This window comes from Phodopus roborovskii, unplaced genomic scaffold (genome assembly GCF_943737965.1).
Source record: "Phodopus roborovskii unplaced genomic scaffold, PHOROB, whole genome shotgun sequence".
NCBI lineage: Eukaryota > Metazoa > Chordata > Mammalia > Rodentia > Cricetidae > Phodopus > Phodopus roborovskii.
This window is the reverse complement of record NW_026126549.1, coordinates 25879334-25897156: the sequence shown is the minus strand read 5'-3', so window position 1 is coordinate 25897156 and position 17823 is coordinate 25879334. Positions and strand designations below refer to the sequence as shown.

The 17823-nt window shown below is 42.6% G+C and overlaps 1 protein-coding gene and 1 non-coding gene across 2 annotated transcripts in view; one reads left to right on the top strand and one right to left on the bottom strand.

Moving 5' to 3' along the window:
• Positions 1-17823, bottom strand: part of Tubb6 (tubulin beta 6 class V) — a 192041-nt gene that overhangs the window by 123935 nt on the left and 50283 nt on the right. The window lies entirely within an intron of this gene.
• LOC127234335 (small nucleolar RNA SNORA8) lies at positions 8106-8250 on the top strand. Its single transcript, XR_007835574.1, has one exon. It is a non-coding gene; the product is annotated as a small nucleolar RNA SNORA8 (small nucleolar RNA).

Below are 17823 nucleotides of genomic sequence, written 5' to 3'. Positions count from 1 at the left end.
AATAAGCCTCAGTGTGTGACTTATTTGGGAACTGGAGAGTGGGCCCCCAAAAGGGCCCAAAAGAGGAAAGAACAAAGAGTAAGAAAAGTAAAAACCAGGGATTAGGTCCTGATGGGAGGTAAGAACTGGGAGGAGTAGAGGAAAGGGGAAACTATAATCAGGATATATTATATGAGGGGGCAATCTATTTTCTTATTTATTTTTTGAAACAAAATTTCTCTGTGTAGTCCTGGCTGTCCTGGAACTACCTCTGTAGACTAAAAAACAAAACAAAACAAAAACAACCATGTTACAAGCAGTTTTCCCATCTGGTCCCAGAGCTACATCAGCCCCAAAATAATACACAGACACTGTATTAGATATCATTCTGTTGGCCAGTTACTAGCATTTCTTAATGGCTAGTTCTGTCTTAAATACTAACCCATTTCTATTAATCTAAGTGTTTCCACGTGGTCTTATCTTACCGGAGAGACCTCTTCCCTCAAGTCTCCACATCTTGAATCTCCTCTACTACATCTCCTTGTCTCCTAGTCCTGCCTATCTTGCCTTCCTATTTGCCAACACAACCACATAAAAAACAAAACAAAACAAAACAAAAAAAAAAAAAAAAAAAAAACCCTAAAAACCAAAACCTTAAAAAAAAAAAAAACTTTTCTTTTTAAAGATTTATTTTTTGTGTATACATGTGTGCCTGAACACCAGAAGAGGGCACCAGATCTCATGACTGTGAGCCACCATGTGGTTGCTGGAAATGAACCCAGGACCTCTGGAAGAGCAGCTGGTGCTCTTAATCTCTGAGCTACCTCTAGCCACAAACCATTTCCAATAATAAAAAAAATATTTCCAAGTAGTTTAATTTGCATTTCTCTGATGGCCACATGTTTCTCAGGCATTTGTGTTTGATCTTTGGTGCTATCAGGGAGACAACTTTATTCAGACACAGTAGGAGTGATGGACATATGAACTCACAGAAACTGTGACAGCTCACATGAGGCCTGCACAGGTTCAAGCCAGGCAAAATCCCAGCACCGAGAAAGGAAAGTAGACACAAAGCCCCACCCCTAAACAAGAAGCTGTTTGCAGTTGATACTTGGTAGGAAAGGGAAAGTCAGCTTCCTCCAATGGAGTGTCATAGGGTATGTCAACCATACTCTAGGGATGGGATCCCCCATGCCCAAGGGAGTTAACACCAAACAGAGTCCATCTTTTTACATGCTATTCTTTTTCCTTTTTTGCCTTATTTTTTCTTGTTTGTTTTGACTTTTGTTTTATGTTTCTTTTTTGAGAGAGAATGAGAATATGAAGTTGGGTGGGTAGGGAAGGATTTGGGGGGAGTTGGTGGAGGCAAAATAGCAAAATGTATCCTATGTAAATTTTTTAAATAAAATATTTAAAGTGAAATCACCTATATGTTGAGTAAGCTATTGTTAAACAGAAATGCATGTCAAACAAGGTTTTGTATTGATGGGTTGATAAAAATGTGGCCAGAGGCATATAGGAACCTAACCATGTATCTCTCCTGGGTGGAAGTTTAATGTATTCATAATACAAGTGTCCTGAACATGTCCAGTCATTTATCCATGCTTTGTATGCCCTTAAAAATAATTTTATATTTTTGAGAATTTCATACACTGTATTTTGATCATAGTCACCTGCTCTAACTCCTCCCAGACCCACTCTCTCTGTCCTTAGCCCCTACCAACTCAACTTCAATTTTTTTTCTATTTAAAAATAAAAAAGCTATTTTTGTGTCAAAGCCCAGGATAGAACTAAATTTTTGTATTTCTTAATATAAGCTAGCATACTTTTGGCCCATAGGGTGCACTTAATGTTTTCTGACTAATTGTGGAGTAGAAAGGCCAGCATGGGGCTATAGGAAGCTTCCTTGGAAGGCTGAGGCAGAATGATAAGTTTGAGGCTTTGGGGCAACTTAGTGAGACTCAGGAGTTAAGGTCCACTGAGATGGCTTATTGGTAAAGGCCCTCGTCACCAAGCCTGACCTAAGTTTGACCTGGGGAACCACATGACTGATCCGCTGGAGAAATGATTCCCACCAGTAGGTTGACCTCTATGTTCTACTGTGGCAATGGTGCATATAAGAAGTAGGTTTTCCCGCTGGCCTGGACCCACCACGGCGCCAGCCCCAAATAACATACAGAGACCCTGTATTATATATAAAGCTGTTGGCCAGGAACTTGTTTCTTAATGGCTAGCTCTGTCTTAAGTATTAACCCATTTCTATTAATCTAAGTATTTCCACGTGGTCTCATCTTACTGGGGAGTGGGGCCAGTGTCTGCTCTCCCCAGTCTCTCCATGTTGACTCCTCCCTACTCCTTTCTCGAATCCTCCTTGTCTCCTAGTCCCACCTATCTTTCTTTCCTATTGGCCAGCAGTGCTTTATTCATTAACCAGTATGAGAAACATATTTACAGAATGACATCTCCCATCACATGGGTGCACTTGTGCGTATGCACGCTTGCACGCATGTGCGTGCGCGCGCGTGCGCGCGCACACACACACGATATAATAATGTATATTTTTAAAAAAAATGACCAGAAGTAGAGCTCAGTACTTGTCTGAGGCCCTAGGTTTGATCCACAACCCTGAAGAACAAAGAGGGAAATAAAGGAGCATAACTTAAAGTTATTAGGTAGCTAGTGTGCTGTGCTTTACAAGGTCTGGAATGACTTTTATTTGGCCCTGTGTCAACAACCTTCCTGTGCTGGTTCATCTGACACTGCGTGGAATGCCTCCAGGTATGTGTTGTTTCCCTGGCAACCATGTAGCTCCTGACAACAGTGTATGAATAAAATTAGACTGTGTTAGAGTCAGGTGCTCAGCTTCATTAGTTTGGATGAAAAGAGGTGTTCTCCCTCATCAAGCTCAGTAAATCTTTTTTTTTTTTTTAAAAAGCACTAGAATTGTCATACAATACATACTAATCATATTCTTTCCCCCTTTCCAATTCCTCCCAAATTCTCCCTACTTCTACTCACCCAACTTTAAGTTCATTCTCTCTCAAAAACAAAACAAAAATTAAAACAGAACAACAAAACTCCCACAAAATGAAAATCAACTAGACAAGCAAACTTTAAAAAAAAAAAAAAGAAAAAATACCAAAGCAAAAGCATCCATAAATGGAGTCTTTTTTTAAATTATTATTTATTTTTCTTATTTTACATATCGATCCCAGTTCTGAATGGAGTCGTGTTTGTATTTTTCAACTGCTCCAGGGTACGGAGCCTGCCCTGCAGTGTGATCGACACACCCAGTGACTCTCTACTGGAGAAAACTGGTTTTTCGGTTCCCAGCAGTTATCAATTGCAAACAGCTTCTAGGTTAAGGGTGAGACATTGTGTCCACTTCCCCTCATCAGTGCCGGGATTCTGTCTGGTTTGACCCTGTGCAGGTCTACTGTGTGCCGTCACGGTCTGTGACTTCATATGTGAATCAGTCCTAGTGTGTCTGGAAGACCATGTTTCCTTGGGAGTCATTCACTATCCCTGGTTCTTACACCCTCTCTGCCTCCTCTTCCACAAACGTCCCTGAGCCTGGAGAGGACGGCTTTGGTAAAAACATCCCATTTCGGCCAGAGCACTGCAAAGTGTCTCTCTCTGCATGCTGTCCAGTTGTGGGCTTCTTTGTTAGTTACTGTCACTGTAAGAAGAAGCTTCTGTGATAAAGGTCGCTGGCTCAGTAAGCTTAAACTTCCTTTAAAGTCGCTCGACTTTAAAGGGATGCTGCACGGATCACGTGACCGAGGGGGAGTTTCTGTGTAGTGTAAGAACCAGTGCTTAGCATACTGACTCCGGGGCCTACAAACAACACAAGCACCATGTAGCACCTCACTCACCCTAAGCTGTCTCTAAACTGTTCTTCCTGAGTTTACATAGTTGTAGTGGGTTTAGTGGTGAGTGCAGTATAACTATTAGCATATTGAAATTACACAGGCAAGCCAGTTGTGGTGGCATATGTGTAATTCCAGCACTTGGAAGCAAGAGGTAGGAGGAGCAAGAGTTTAAGTTTTGGCTGCATAATGAGTTTCGGGTCAGTCCAAAAAAAAAAAAAAAAGAAAATCCTTTTTCTAACTAAGCAGTTACATCTATATTCTTAAAATGTTAAGTGTTCAAGGAAAACACAAATCCCCGCATTCATACATTAAAAAATGATGCATGGGGCCCGGCAGGATGGCTCCGTAGTTAAGCATGTGCTGCTCTCTGTAGCCTGGATTAGGTTCCCAGCACAGAATTGATACAACCATCTGTAACTCCAGGTCCAGGGGATCCAACAGCCTCTTCTGATTTCTGCAGGTAAATGCATGCATGTGAGGTTATATAGACATCATTCCAAGTTTTTTGTTATTCTTTCTTCCTTCTTTCCTTTTTTGTTATTTCTTCCTTTCTCTTCCTTTCTTTCTCTTTCTTCTCTTTCCCTCCCTCCTTTCCCTCTTTCCTTCCTCTTCTGTTTGTCTTTTTGTTTTTTCAATCCTGATAATTGACCATAGAGCCTCACATATGCTAAGCAAGTATTTTAAAGCTGCCCTATATTCTCAACCCAAACAAACTTAATAGGAATCCAGTTGGGCATGATTTGTATTTCTTTAATCCATAGGCAGAAACTATCAGATTGTGAGTTCAAAGCCGGCCTGGTCTAGCAAGTTCCAGGTTAGCCACAAATACATAGTGAGACCCTTTAGTAAAAGGCAAAAGATTTGGAAAAGAAACAGTTGTATGGCTGATCAAATCCTCTTCATACTCACAAATAGATATCAAGGCAATAGAATCAAGTCCATTAAGTCTACCTAGTATAAGAATGGAAAAATACAACCTAACTCCCCACTGACCACAGGAAGCTAGAAGTTTGAACCTTAAATTCCAGACCCTGCCCTCAGCCAGTAAATAGGTAAAAGGTCACATTCTTTGTGGTTTGTGGTAGGACCTATAACCCAGGAGCCACGAAAGGGCAGACCTCCGGGGCTATAGGAAACTGATTGGTCTATGGAATGTGGGCTTGGATGGTTTAAATTGATTGGTCTACACCACGAGGGCTCTGGATGCTATGAGATGATTGGTTTAAAATGCACGGGCTTTGTTGTAATCCTATAAAAGCTATCTTACTATCACCCTGGTGGTCCTCAGTCCTCTACCCCTGCTTGGCACATGACTGTGGACCCCTGTGCACTTGGAATATAAAAAGACCTCATGCTTTTACATCAAGACCGCTTCTTGTGAGTGATTTGGGGGGGCCACCTTTCCTGAGTCGGGGTGTGAGGGTCCACGCTCTGTTGGTTTTTCATTATCAAAACGGGAAGAGTACCAACAACAGCCTTGGGGCAAGGAGTTCAGCCAACAGCTTTAGGCTTGCTCAATGTGCCTGGGGGGTTCATGCAGGGACCAACAACTTTGAGACTTTGTCTCAAAAACCAAAAAACCAAAAAAAAAAAAAAAAAAAAAAATTAAATCAAGGTTGGGAGTCGGAGTGCAGGTCTGTGGTAAAGGGCTGGCCTAGCATGTGTGAGACCTTAGATTCTACCTCTTCACTGAAAAACAGCAGGAATCTTAACACTTTTTCTTGTAGTCCAGAATCCTATTTCCACCTCATATACTCATGTAGGAAATCATATCTGCAGAGGAGATGTGCATACAAATGAGGGTCAGGAATTCACAAAGGCAAACATGTATGTGTTTAACAATTTCCTGGATAATCCAGAGCAAGGCTGAGGAGCCACATCTCTGCCCTACAGTGATCATTCCTTCATCAGGAATGCTGGCTATGGAGTTGTCTGCAGAAGTGACATATATCCCAAGCTCTTAAATGACAGCAGTCGCAGGAGCCAGGTGCCCTGCTCACCTAGACACACAGAGAAACACCCTCAAATCCCCATCAAAACAAACTGCTAACTTTTATTTTCTTCATGAAACATCCAAGTCTAGTCACCTGTTGATCAGTTATGTTGTCCAAGACACTTTACTGTGCATTTCAGATGTGGCGGTAAATAAAGAATTTAACAGTGCTAGGCATGGTGATATGCTTCTGTGATCCCAGCACCTGGGGTGGGGAGGAGGCTGGAGGATCCAGATTTCAAGGCCTGTCTAGATGATATAATTCAATTCAGTGTCACATGAGCACACACACACACACACACACACACACACACACACACACACCAGAAGTTAACCAACCAAAAAAAAAAAAAAAAAAAAATCTCCAAACAGAGATAACATTTTATTTGTCTTTATTTTTCTTCCATACTCCCTATAGAGGGTCTTGTTATGATACAACCAGGGCCAGCTTTGAACATGTTATCCATTGGCCTCTGCCTCTGAAGTGCTGCTATGCCTGGCTTGGCTAGTAGTTTAGGTTTCAACTATAGACCAAAAAAAAAAAACAAGCTACAAAGTTAAAACCAAGCAGAGTTTAAGAAACAAATTGATTTTTTCCCCCAAAGGATTTTTACAAGTATATATTGTGTTCTCTGTTCTTCTTTCTACCTCCCCCTCCTAGAATTAGGGAACTAGTCCCCTTGTTCCCCTAAATGGTTTTGTAAGGATGGAAAAATTTAGCCTAATTCTCCCTAGACTCTGCCCCCTAGCAGTGAGTAGGAAAAAGGTCATTCTTGACAGGGCGGTTTACCTACAGCACCTGTGAGTGAATGAGAACAGGAAATGAGCCGTGCCACACTACCCAGAAGCCCTAGCGAAAGCAGACTTCCTGGGCAAAGCGCGCACTGGGATAGTCCAAATTGATTGGTCCACACTGGATGCTATGAGATGATTGGTTTGTGATGTGCGGGCTTTGTTGTAACCCTATAAAAGCTGTCTGAACCCTGTACCCAGGGTTCCCAGTCCTGGACCCCAGTGCACTGGAATATAAAAGACCTCGTGCTTTTGCATCAAGACAAAGGAGAGAGAATATATTTGTTTGAGACTGGCTTAATACACTCCGTATAATCAATCATCTTTCCCTGCATCCACTTTCCTGAAGATGACACAATTCTTCTTTATCATGGCTGAGAAATTCAGCTGTGTATATGTGGACCACATTTCCCTTACACCATCCTCTGTTGCTGGGTAGGAAGGCGGATTCCATGAATTATCTGTTGTGGAGAGTGCTTTAGGAAGCAGTTTTGAATTAGTTGCAGCAACTGGCTGAACTGGTTTTACTAGTCTCATTCATCACTTCTTCAGACCAAACACTTGGTCTGGCAGCTGCAGACACATTTATCTTGTTGATGTGGAGAACTGTTTAGGGCTGTGGTCATGGTTGAGTCTCATTGCCTCAAGGCCAGGCTGTTGATGACATAATAAGCCTTAATTGAAATGGTTTGAGGGCACTGTGGCATTAAAACACAGCCTGACTTTCCCTTTAGAAATACTCCCCAGAGTGCAGTCCTGTAGAAGGCAGCTTCTCTGTCCTGCCCGCTGTGGCCTGGTGTTTACTAACCACCTTTCTCTGCCCTTTCCTGATCAGGTGAATTCTTTCACCACCCTCATCGCTGGTCCCTACCGCCTTCCTGAACTTCAGTTTTGTTTTTTTGTAAAACTTGTGGCTTCCATCAGGGCTCCAGGAAGCCATGGAGGCCAGGTGATGTAGCAGGTTGGAGGCCCTGCATAGAGCTCCTAAGTGGGTGGTGTGTAAATCCGTGAAAGTGAAATCTGAATTGAATGGAGACTTTGATACAGGGTCCAAGGAATGGAAACAGTGTGGAGATGAGGCATTCTGATCTTCCACAAGAGTTAGAATGTAACGTTCTCCCATCTCCTCCCTTGGGTATTCTAGTTGGGCCTGACAATTAGCTGGCCAGGAACCCATCCCTCAGGAAAGCTGAGTTATCTGAAGACACACTAAGCAGAATAGCTATGCATTCCTGGAGCTCCTCCTCTGAGGCAGTGAATGGCTGCAGATCTTTACTTTTGAGATTGCCTGCTTTTATGAGCGGGCACCTATTATTATTATTATTATTATTATTATTATTATTATTATTATTATTATAAGAAATTGTCTTCCTGAGCTACTCTTTCTGTTCTGTTTGTATGACACCAAGATTATTCTGTTCCAACACTTTTGGGTGGATTTTGTTTCTTTCAGTGAGGAGACTAAGAACCTACACACATGGTATCTGACCCAGCAGTCTTCTCCTGTTGGTGTGTTTAAAAGACAGTACAAAAGGAAATCCACTCTCTGGGATCATTGCTTTCCTTGCCTTTGGTTCTTGCTATGTTTAACCTGGTTCTTCTAATGATACAGTTTTTATGTTATGCTGGATATATTTATTGTGGGTATGGGCACCCTGTGGGAGTGTCAGAGAGCAACTTGTTCCCAGGACCCACACTGAGATCAAACTTACAACTCTGGTCTTGAGGCTTGGTGCCAAGCGCTGCCACCCGCTGAAGGACCACTGCCTACTCCTTTGCTCCCTAGGGTTGTCAGCAAGTGAGAGGCCTACCTTAAAATGGTTCCTAAAGAAAATGGTTTGAAGAAATTGCCAGTAATCTCCTGGTGGAGAACATTGAAGTTGCCATAGCTATGCATCTTTAGTTCAAGGAGAAAGAAAAGAGCAAAGGATTCACAGCCCTCCTGGGGCAGGGTCTCTCTTTAAGGGAGAGTTATGTTCAGAAACCTTGAATCTGTGTGACCTGGATGGACAGCAGAGGAATTGAAAATCCTTAAATAAAAATAAAAATTTATTGGCTTTACGATAAGTAATTTTTTTCTTGAGTTTTATACAGTAAACTATAAGAAAAACCTTAAAAAAAAAAAAAACCAAAAACAAACAAGAAACAAAAAAAAAAAAAAAAAAAAAAAGACAACCAACCAACCAAAACCAAACCAAACCTACAACAGGAAACTCAGGTTTCCCTAGTAACAATGTTTTATACCCACAGCCACATTACCTTGGGTTCCCTTTAGTCCCCAGACTAACCATTCATTGTTCACATTAATGGCCTAACATCTTCCAGAAATCCATTTGAAAGTCTAGGAATGTGGCTGGAGTATGGCTCAGCAGTTGTGAGGACCCAGATTTGGTTTCCAGCACCCACACTGCAGCTCACAACTGTCTGTAACTCCAGATCTAGGGGCTATGTTATCTTCTTCTGACCCCTTCAGGCACCAAGCACTCATGGTACACAGACCTACAATGCAAACAAAATACCTATACACATAAAATAAAACCCCAAACCGACCAACCAAACAAAGCCCCAGACCACTGGACTGCATTAACAGACCACGAGCTTCTAACATCCCACAGTTCAGAATGTTACCTGGCAGCTTTTGAAACCTGTCAAAACTTCACTGTGTTGCTTCAGTCTGCCAATCTGATCTTCCCTCCAAAGGACTGAAATTCCTTGATGTATGACTTCTGCTCTGTGACTATAAATACTTACGTAACTATTTCTACTCTAGAATATGTTATTTGGGACAAAGCCTGAATCTGCATTCCCAGACCACTGTCCCTGTTCTTTGGCTCAGAATAGGCAGCCTCTGATGCTCTTTTGTTCCTTCTTCCCTCCTCCTCTCTTTTGTCTTGACTTGTAGCCCAGGTTGGCTTCAAAGCTACAGGCCTATCTCTGCTCTGTGCCTGACCTTTTAATTATTTTTGAAGGTGGTGTGAGTTATATTTCCTCTTATGTTCCTTTTGGGTTTTTTTTTTTTTTTTTTTTGGTAGAAAAGACAGATTTATTTAGGTTTATCAGACTCTTAATAAAATATATTTTTCATTTCATTTGCTAGGTCCTATATTCACCAAAAAGGTTACTGATTAGATTATGAGAAGACTGACATTCCCTTTAATTTCTAATTGTTTTCTGAGATGTCACTTTATTTCAGTGATTTCTTAACTTCAGTGATTTTTTTTTTGTTTGTTTGTTTTCCTTCAGCTTCAATCATTCTGCATTTCTTTAAACTTGTTTTGAAATAAGAGGTTATGGACTAAAGTTGTAGTTTAATAATAGATGTTTCTTACTATGGTCAGTGTACTGGGCACAATCCCCAGAGCCCAGTGTGTAGATGCTCACATACAGGTTGTTGATGGATGTGTTGGTGGGTGGACACGTCTTTATGACATGCTTGTAGGAAAGTTTCACACTCATATGCTCTCTCATGCTCTCTCTCTCTCTCTCTCTCTCTCTCTCTCTCTCTCTCTGTGCAGGTCAATTTCAGTTGCTGTATCTCAGGCACTATCTCCTTCTTAAAAGATGAATTTTAGTTACTCACCCTTCCTCCTCTCACCTGCCCCCTTCCTCCCCTGCTGGCACACTTCTCAACAAGCCCCTCCTACCTCTTTTCTTATTTTTACATGTGGCCCTCCCAGTTTAATTAGTCACTTGCCTGCATGTGGGTGGGAGGTTATTCAAGGGCGCAGGGGCAGTTTATCTGTGACTATACCACTGAGGAAAATGACACCCCTCTGCCTCAGCAAATGTTAATTGTCAGTAGTCTCAAGGCCTCCTCCCTCCTCCCTCATCCATGGTGAGGTGTGATCAGCCCAGACTTGTGAAAGTCGCTATCAGAAACCACAGCTGCATATCAGAAGATACTTTTTTGTTACACTCCATTTTCTCCAATTTTTTTTTTGCTTCTGGGATGTTCCCTAAGCCTTGGAGGAAGTGACACAGCTGTTCCATTTGTGTCTACACACATAGCCATCACTTATGCTTGTTTGTTTGGCTATTTGTAGATTTCTGCATTATCTACTGCCTGAAGAAGCAAGGCCCTTCTCTGCTGGAGCATTCTTTGCTGGAGACTGGGTTCAGCACTAAGCTCAGAAGGCAAACCTGAGCTGGTGTGATAGTTCTAGACAGGGGGTTTCACTGGCATGGAATTTGCCAGGTAGGCTAAGCTGGCTACCCAGCAAGCTTTAGGGACCCTTCTGTCTCTATCTCTCCAGCTCTCGGCTTACAAGTGTGTGCCTAGGTGTTTAGCTTTTTGATGCCGGTTTGGCGGTTTAAATTCAGGTTTTCAGGCTTGGAAATCAAGTACTGCACCAACTGAGCTAACCGCCCTGCTCAAAATATTGGGTACTCTATAAAATGTAGTGTGTATGTGTGTGTGTGTGTGTGTGTGTGTGTGTGTGTGTGTGTTGCAGGGGATGGAACCTGAGGTCAGGAACATGCTAGGTTAAAACTCTACCATTGAACTGTGCTCGAAGCCCCTGGGAATCATTTAAACTATTCTACCTTTACATTGTTTGGAAGGTTTAGAATTATTATTATTTTTAAAGGGGCACATGTGTCCCAGGCTGACCTTGAGTTTACTGTGTAGCCAAGGATGGCCTGGAACTTCTCTGACCCTCCTGCCTCCATCTTCTGGGGGGGGCGGTTACAGAAGTGCTGGAATTATATATTTTCCGTAAACACACCTGGTTTTATGTGATGCTAGGGGTTGACCCCAGGGTGCATGCTAGACAAGTTCTCTAGCTGAAGCATGGAGAGAATTCTCATTAAAAATTCCTATGCATTTTATTTACTTTTCTAATCTGATTTTAGATTTGTGTATGCTGGTATGAAGAACATTTTTGTAAATGTTGGCAGTATTTTAAGAATTCTTATTATTATCACTTGGAGTTATGTATTTACTTGAGCAATGGTTCTCAACCTTTGTAATGCTGTGGCCCTTTAATAAAGTTCTCAAGCTATGGTGACCCCCTAATCACAAAATTATTTTTGGTGCTACTTCATAATTTTGCTACCATTATGAATCATAATGCAAATATCTGTGTTTTCCAATGGTCTTTGGCAACCCCTGTGAAAGGATCATTTGACCCCCCCCCCCCCCAGGGGTCCCGACCCACAGGTTGAGAACCTCTGACTGCAGTCAGTTGTTTCTTTGTGAGGGTTATGCCATCTCACCGCCGTATGCTTTTTGACATCTTTACATTTTTATTATTTTATGTATATGAATGTCTTGCTTGGATGTATGTATATAGCCACAGAAGCCAGAAGAGGGCACTGGGCTTCCTGGAGCTGGAGTCACAGCCAGCCATTTTGGGCCACTATGTGGGTACTGGGAGTTGAACCTGGGTTATTTGCAAGAAAAAGTGCTCTAAACCACCGAGCCACCTCTCCAGCCCCCTGTTAGCATTCTTAAAGGTTAAATATAAAGATTTTTAACAGAAACTGGTCTAGACAAGCCATCTTTAATGGAGCCGTGCACTATGTTTTTAAATGTTTGTAACTTTGAGAATAAATGTTACTTTATTACTTAAACTTTCTTTCACAAAGTATCACTGCATATAATTGCCTTTCAAGTTAAATGTATTATGCCCCATGCTAGGCAGGCATGCCCTTCAGGTAAAAATGAAGTATTTTTGAAAATTGTATTTCTGCTTCACATCTTTAATCCTAGCATTTGAGAGGCAGAGGCAGGTGAATCTCTGTGAGTTCGAGGCCGGCCTGGTCTACAGAACGAGTTCCAGGACAGCCAAGACTACACAAAGAAACCTTGTCTCAAAAACCAAACAAGGACAACAAAGTATTTCTTAGGTTACTACAAACAAAACAAAACACCTAAAATATATATGAAGGTAGAGGTCCAGCAAATGCTTGTGCCGTCCTCTTTTGCTGCTTCAGCTAAGAACTACTGTGGTGGTTTGAGTGAGGAATGTGCCCATAGTTATCAGGTATTGAACACTTGGCTCTCAGTTGGTGACAGTGTGGCGGGCCTACCATATTGGATTCTTATTCCCCTTGAACCATAGCCATAATATTTTTTTTCTCTCATAAAGTTAGTTGCCTTGGTCATGTTTTTGTTTTTCTTAATCATAGTAACAAAACCAGCTAGGACAACTGCCAATGCAATGACTTTAAACAATCTTGCTTTTCTTTTCTCCTCCTCCTCCTTTTTCAGTATGGGGCTCAATCAAACCAGAACCCTGCTCATGGTCCTAAATGCCCTACTCCAAAAACCACAATTTAATTTTCATACAGTTGGTTAAATACAGTTCTGTAGGTTAGGAGTCCAATAAAAGTCTAACAGAGCCAAACTGCTTGTGGGGCATGTGGAGACTCTGAGAATCTCCATGTCCTTGTGTTTCCTAGTTGGAGGGCCACTACCTGCACTCCCAGGCCTGTGATTTGTATCAGGTCATTTTCTGTTGCTTGATAGAAGACCCTGACTCAAAAGAACTTAGGGATAAAGGATTCTTTTTTTGGGGGGTGGTGCTAATGGGTCCAGTCCATCATGGCGGGGAAGGCATGGCAGCAGGTCTGGCAGTCAGGAAGCTGACATTTTCTCAGCATACAGGAAACACATAGAGAAAAAGGAAATGAGACAGACTATAAAACCTCCAAGCCCTCCTCCAGTGACACACTTCCTCTATCAAGGCTCTATCTCCTAAAAGGTCCATGACCTTCAGAAACAATAGCACCTACTGGGACCCAAGTATTCAAACATATGAGCCTGTAGGGGTGCATCTCATTCAAGCTCTATGGTTCTTACCCACACCCTAATCTTGTATACATTTGAGGACAGGATGTGGGATGGCCTGAAGTCTCTCCTCTGGTTGTTGACTGAGCCCAGTTGGCCAGTCTAATTTTATAATATTTCCATCTGTATGCTAAATAATATCCCCTCCAGTGTCATGACAGTTGACAACTGCCATTACATTGATTTGAGAAAACTATAGAAGTGTGATGTGTCCCAGAAAAATATCTCAACCCATCCTTAGATATGAATGTCCCTCCTGGCTATTAGCCTATGTGGTTTTCTACTCTTTGTCTGTAATCTGCCCATTTGTGGGGCTTAAGTTCAATTATCAGCCTGCTTCCCACCTCTGCTCTCCAGGCTGGCCTGGACTTCTTGTGCTGATGAAGATGAACATATTTTGGGTTTCTGGTTCCACAGGACCACTGAGTCTGACTGTCCTTTTTAGAAAAGATTTATTAGGTAGAGAGCAGCATGGCCGGGCTCTGAGGAGAGTTCTGACACATGTGGCAGAGCTGGCTGTGCGTGTGTTCTTCCTCACAGGTTTTAGAGGAAGGAGAGAAGGACATAAGAAAGTTTCCTATTTTGGTCAGCAGTTGCTAGTGGTAACCAGTGAGTGGCAGTTAAAGAATGTAAGGTGACAGATACACATCTTTTATGGTAGCTGTTACTGGAAGTCCACAGAATGGGGAAATCTAGAGAAACAAGTTACTTTGCTTCTGAGAAGCCATATTCTTCAGTTGTCATCATTTAATTAAACCGGAGGAACTTTGCATGATGGCATGGTCATAGCTAACACGGGTGACCCTGAATGCCTGATTTTCTTGCCACAACTTCCTGAGTGCTGGGATTACAAGTATGCATGACCCACCTTTCTTATCCTTTTGCTGTGTGGTGCATGCAGGTAAGTGTGTCGGTACACATTCATTCAGAAGCATGAATGTGCAAGTGCACACACATTCAGAAGCCAGAGCAAGATGTCCAGGGTCTCCATCACTCTCCTTGTTTTTTTGAGCAGGGTCTCTTATGAGGCAGAGCCTTCTCATTCCACCTTGCCAGTGAGCTCTTGGCATCTGCTTCTCCTAGCCCCCAGTGCTGGGGTTACAAGTACAAACAGCCATGCCTGGCTTTTTATGCTGTGCTGAAGATTTGAACTTAGGCTTCATGCTTGCATTGCAAGCACTACTATCCACTGAACCTCTCCCTAGCCCCTTTTCTCTTAATTCTTTGTCAAGAGTAAAGAGTGTCCTCTACTGCTAAGTTGGGCTGGGTCTTGTTATTGGTTCCACAATTCTGAGGAGAAAAAGGAGCCAGGCTTAGACTGGAATTTAGCCACAACTTTTCTTGTATCTTCAGTAAATATAGTCAGTCCAAATCTCCTTCCCTCCCACCTTCTCTCCTCTCCCTCCCTTCCTTCCCCCCTCCCTTCCTCCCTCCTTCCCTCCCTCCCTCCCTCCTTTCCTCTCTCTCTCTCTCTCTCTCTCTCTCTCTCTCTCTCTCTCCCCCCCCTTGTTGTTACAGCTGACCCTCCCCCAACACATACATAAGGCTGGAGAAGGTTTTTTTTTTTTAAAGGCACCAATGGGGGGGGGATAAACAAATGTAACAAAAATGTTTCTTTGTATCAAATCAAATCATCAAACAAGGCCCACAACTGCATTTTGCTAACTTGTATCTCAAGTCTCCTTTGACAGCGTGGGTGTGCTCTCTCTCCCTCTCCCTCTCCCTCTCTCTCTCTCCTTTCTCCCTCTAACCCTGCCCCCCATTTTTTTTCTGGTGCCATCTAAAATTTTTATTTACACTAACAACAACAACAACAACAAAACCTTTTGGAGACAGGGATGGCTGGTGCTGGACCAGGATCTACTGCTTTAGTCTCACCCGAGACTCTGGAGTGTTCCACCACCCCCAGCCCAGCGTCATGACATCTACTTTTGAATAAAGACTGTTTAAAGTCTTCAGGAGTTCTGCTTTCTGGTTCCAGCTGATGGCTTCCTGATATGTTGTTATCTCTCCAGCATACTCTTTTGTCTCTGTTATTTCTTAAACTCTTAGTTGGCTGTATTTAGTTTCTCTACCTCACCCCTGGATCTCCGTGGCATTATATCAGTATATATATATATATATATATACATATATATATATATATATATATGCCTTACTTTGGTGATGTTAAAAGTTGCTCACCTGGACAGAGTTGAAAAGACAATGGTGTTTTTTTAGTAGATAGCGACCATTTACTACATGCCGAAGCCAACCCAGGCATTGTTTTGGTTTGTTACTCTGCGGCTTATTCTACAAACCATACTCAGAACTGGCATTTGCTGGCTGGAGGCTAGCACATAGTTTTGCATGCTTGCATTTAATGTGCTTCTTGAAGCATGGATTAATGACCCTAGGGCTGTTTTACAGGCTTATCCTAAGAATGACTTAAAATAGTGGATATGCACGTACCCATAGTTGCACATGCTACATTTTTTTTTTTTTTTTTTTTTTTTTTTGGTCACTGAAAAGAAATGGGACCCCACAATAAGCCTTTGGCCGGCTCATTTACACACTTTTACTTCCTTATTTTTCCAAAAGGCACTTTGCTGGGCTCGGGAAACGACGAGACTTAGACATAATCGCTCAAGGCGGCCGGCCGGAAGGACTCTCATGGCTTCCTGCGTTGATTACTGAGCCGGTGCAAGGCAGCTAGGACTTTGGCCTCGGGGCGGTCGGCTGCTACTGCAGCCACTGTGCAGCGTTCAGGCCTCGTGGTCCCCAGCCGCGCGGCTCGGTCCCCAACGGGCCCGTCCTCCATTCGTGCACCATTACCCACGTCCGGCGGCTCCTTCTTGGCGCCGCCCTGTGCAGTGACTTCCCAGAGGCTCCGTGATCCCCGGCTGGAGAAAGGGCGCAGGCAGGCCCCAGAGGACGGTACGGAAAAGCTGAGGCTGCCGCAGCCCGGCGTAGGTTTCCATCTTTATCTCCTTGGCTCTTCCGAGGCACCGGCTGGGGACCCTCCCGCAGCCTGCGTTCCACAGTCTGGGCACAGGCACTGTGAAGGCTCCGGGTTTCTGAGACGATTGTCACTTGGGCTCCACTGTCCAGCGTTAAAACTACAGCGCCAGCTGGGGTCTCTCAAGGGGAGGTCCCAGGGTGGGTCACAGGACCCCAGGGTCTTGGCTGGCCTTGCTTCCAAGGCTTTGCGCCCTGCAGAGCGCTGGGGTACGGTAGGTAATGTGACAGGGGGGTTCCTGCGTCCCTGTCACATTTATACTTTAAGGTCAACTGCTGTTTCTTATTAAATATCTGGAATTTCACGGCCCCTGGTACTACAGTAGGCTAAATCTCTGATCAAACGACTTTCTGCATACATTATTTATTCACTGAGAGAATCATTGACTTGTAGGGCTATCTCAGCTATTCTTCAACAAAAACAAACCATCATTTAAAAAGATCACTTAGGATGCAAACATTCACAAGTAAATAGCGATTGATGAGACTGTGCTAATAAGGTATTTAAGATTATAAACAAGCAGGAGAGGTATTACTTTCCATGCTGTTTTGGTAGAGGCTTTGAGCATTTAATTGTAGTTTCGAAATTAAGAATCAGTCAGGGAAGGAAAAAAATATGTTGCTTTCAGTTGTAGATTGTGGCAATATATTTGTGTTGGGTAGCATAGAATAGTGCCTCTATTTGTCTTATATAAGCATTTTTATACCATAATTAAAAAAAAAACTTGTGTGATAGTTGTGTATTTTTTTTTTCTTTTTCTTTTTGTCAACTTGGTACAAACCTAGAAATAGTTGGGAGGAGGAATCTCAACAGAGATTGCCTATCAGGCAAGTCTGTCGGGCATCTTCTTGGTTAATGATTGATGTGGGCTGACACTCCCTGGAAGGTGGTCCTTAGATGATAAAAAAGCAAAGTGAACAAGCCAGGGTAAGAAATCTCTGCTTCAGTTGTTTCTAGGTTGCCTTAAGTTCCTGCCTTGCTTTCCCTCAATGGATAATTATAACCTGGGGTATAAAAACCAAATAAGCCCTTTCCTCCCAAAGTTGTTTATGGTTGTGGTGTTTATATTGAAACCAAACTGAGACAGCTTGATTGTGATGTGAGGAATCAGAAGTATTCTTCATTGAGCCACATTCCTAGCCCTAGAAAGAATAGGTCTTGAATATCATAATGTCAGTCACTAAAAATGAAACAAAACACACTTTTACTTTCACTGTTGGGTTACTTGTTGATAATTCACTAAATAAAATCCAATTCAGCATCAAAACACATTTTCTGTTTTATTTCAGTCGACTGTAGTCTTATTTTGGAATGCAGATGCCAATTTGGAGCCTTGGAACCCAACTCAGCTTAGGAATAGCAATCTTTACAGGGTGAGGTAGCTTGTTGACTCTGGCCA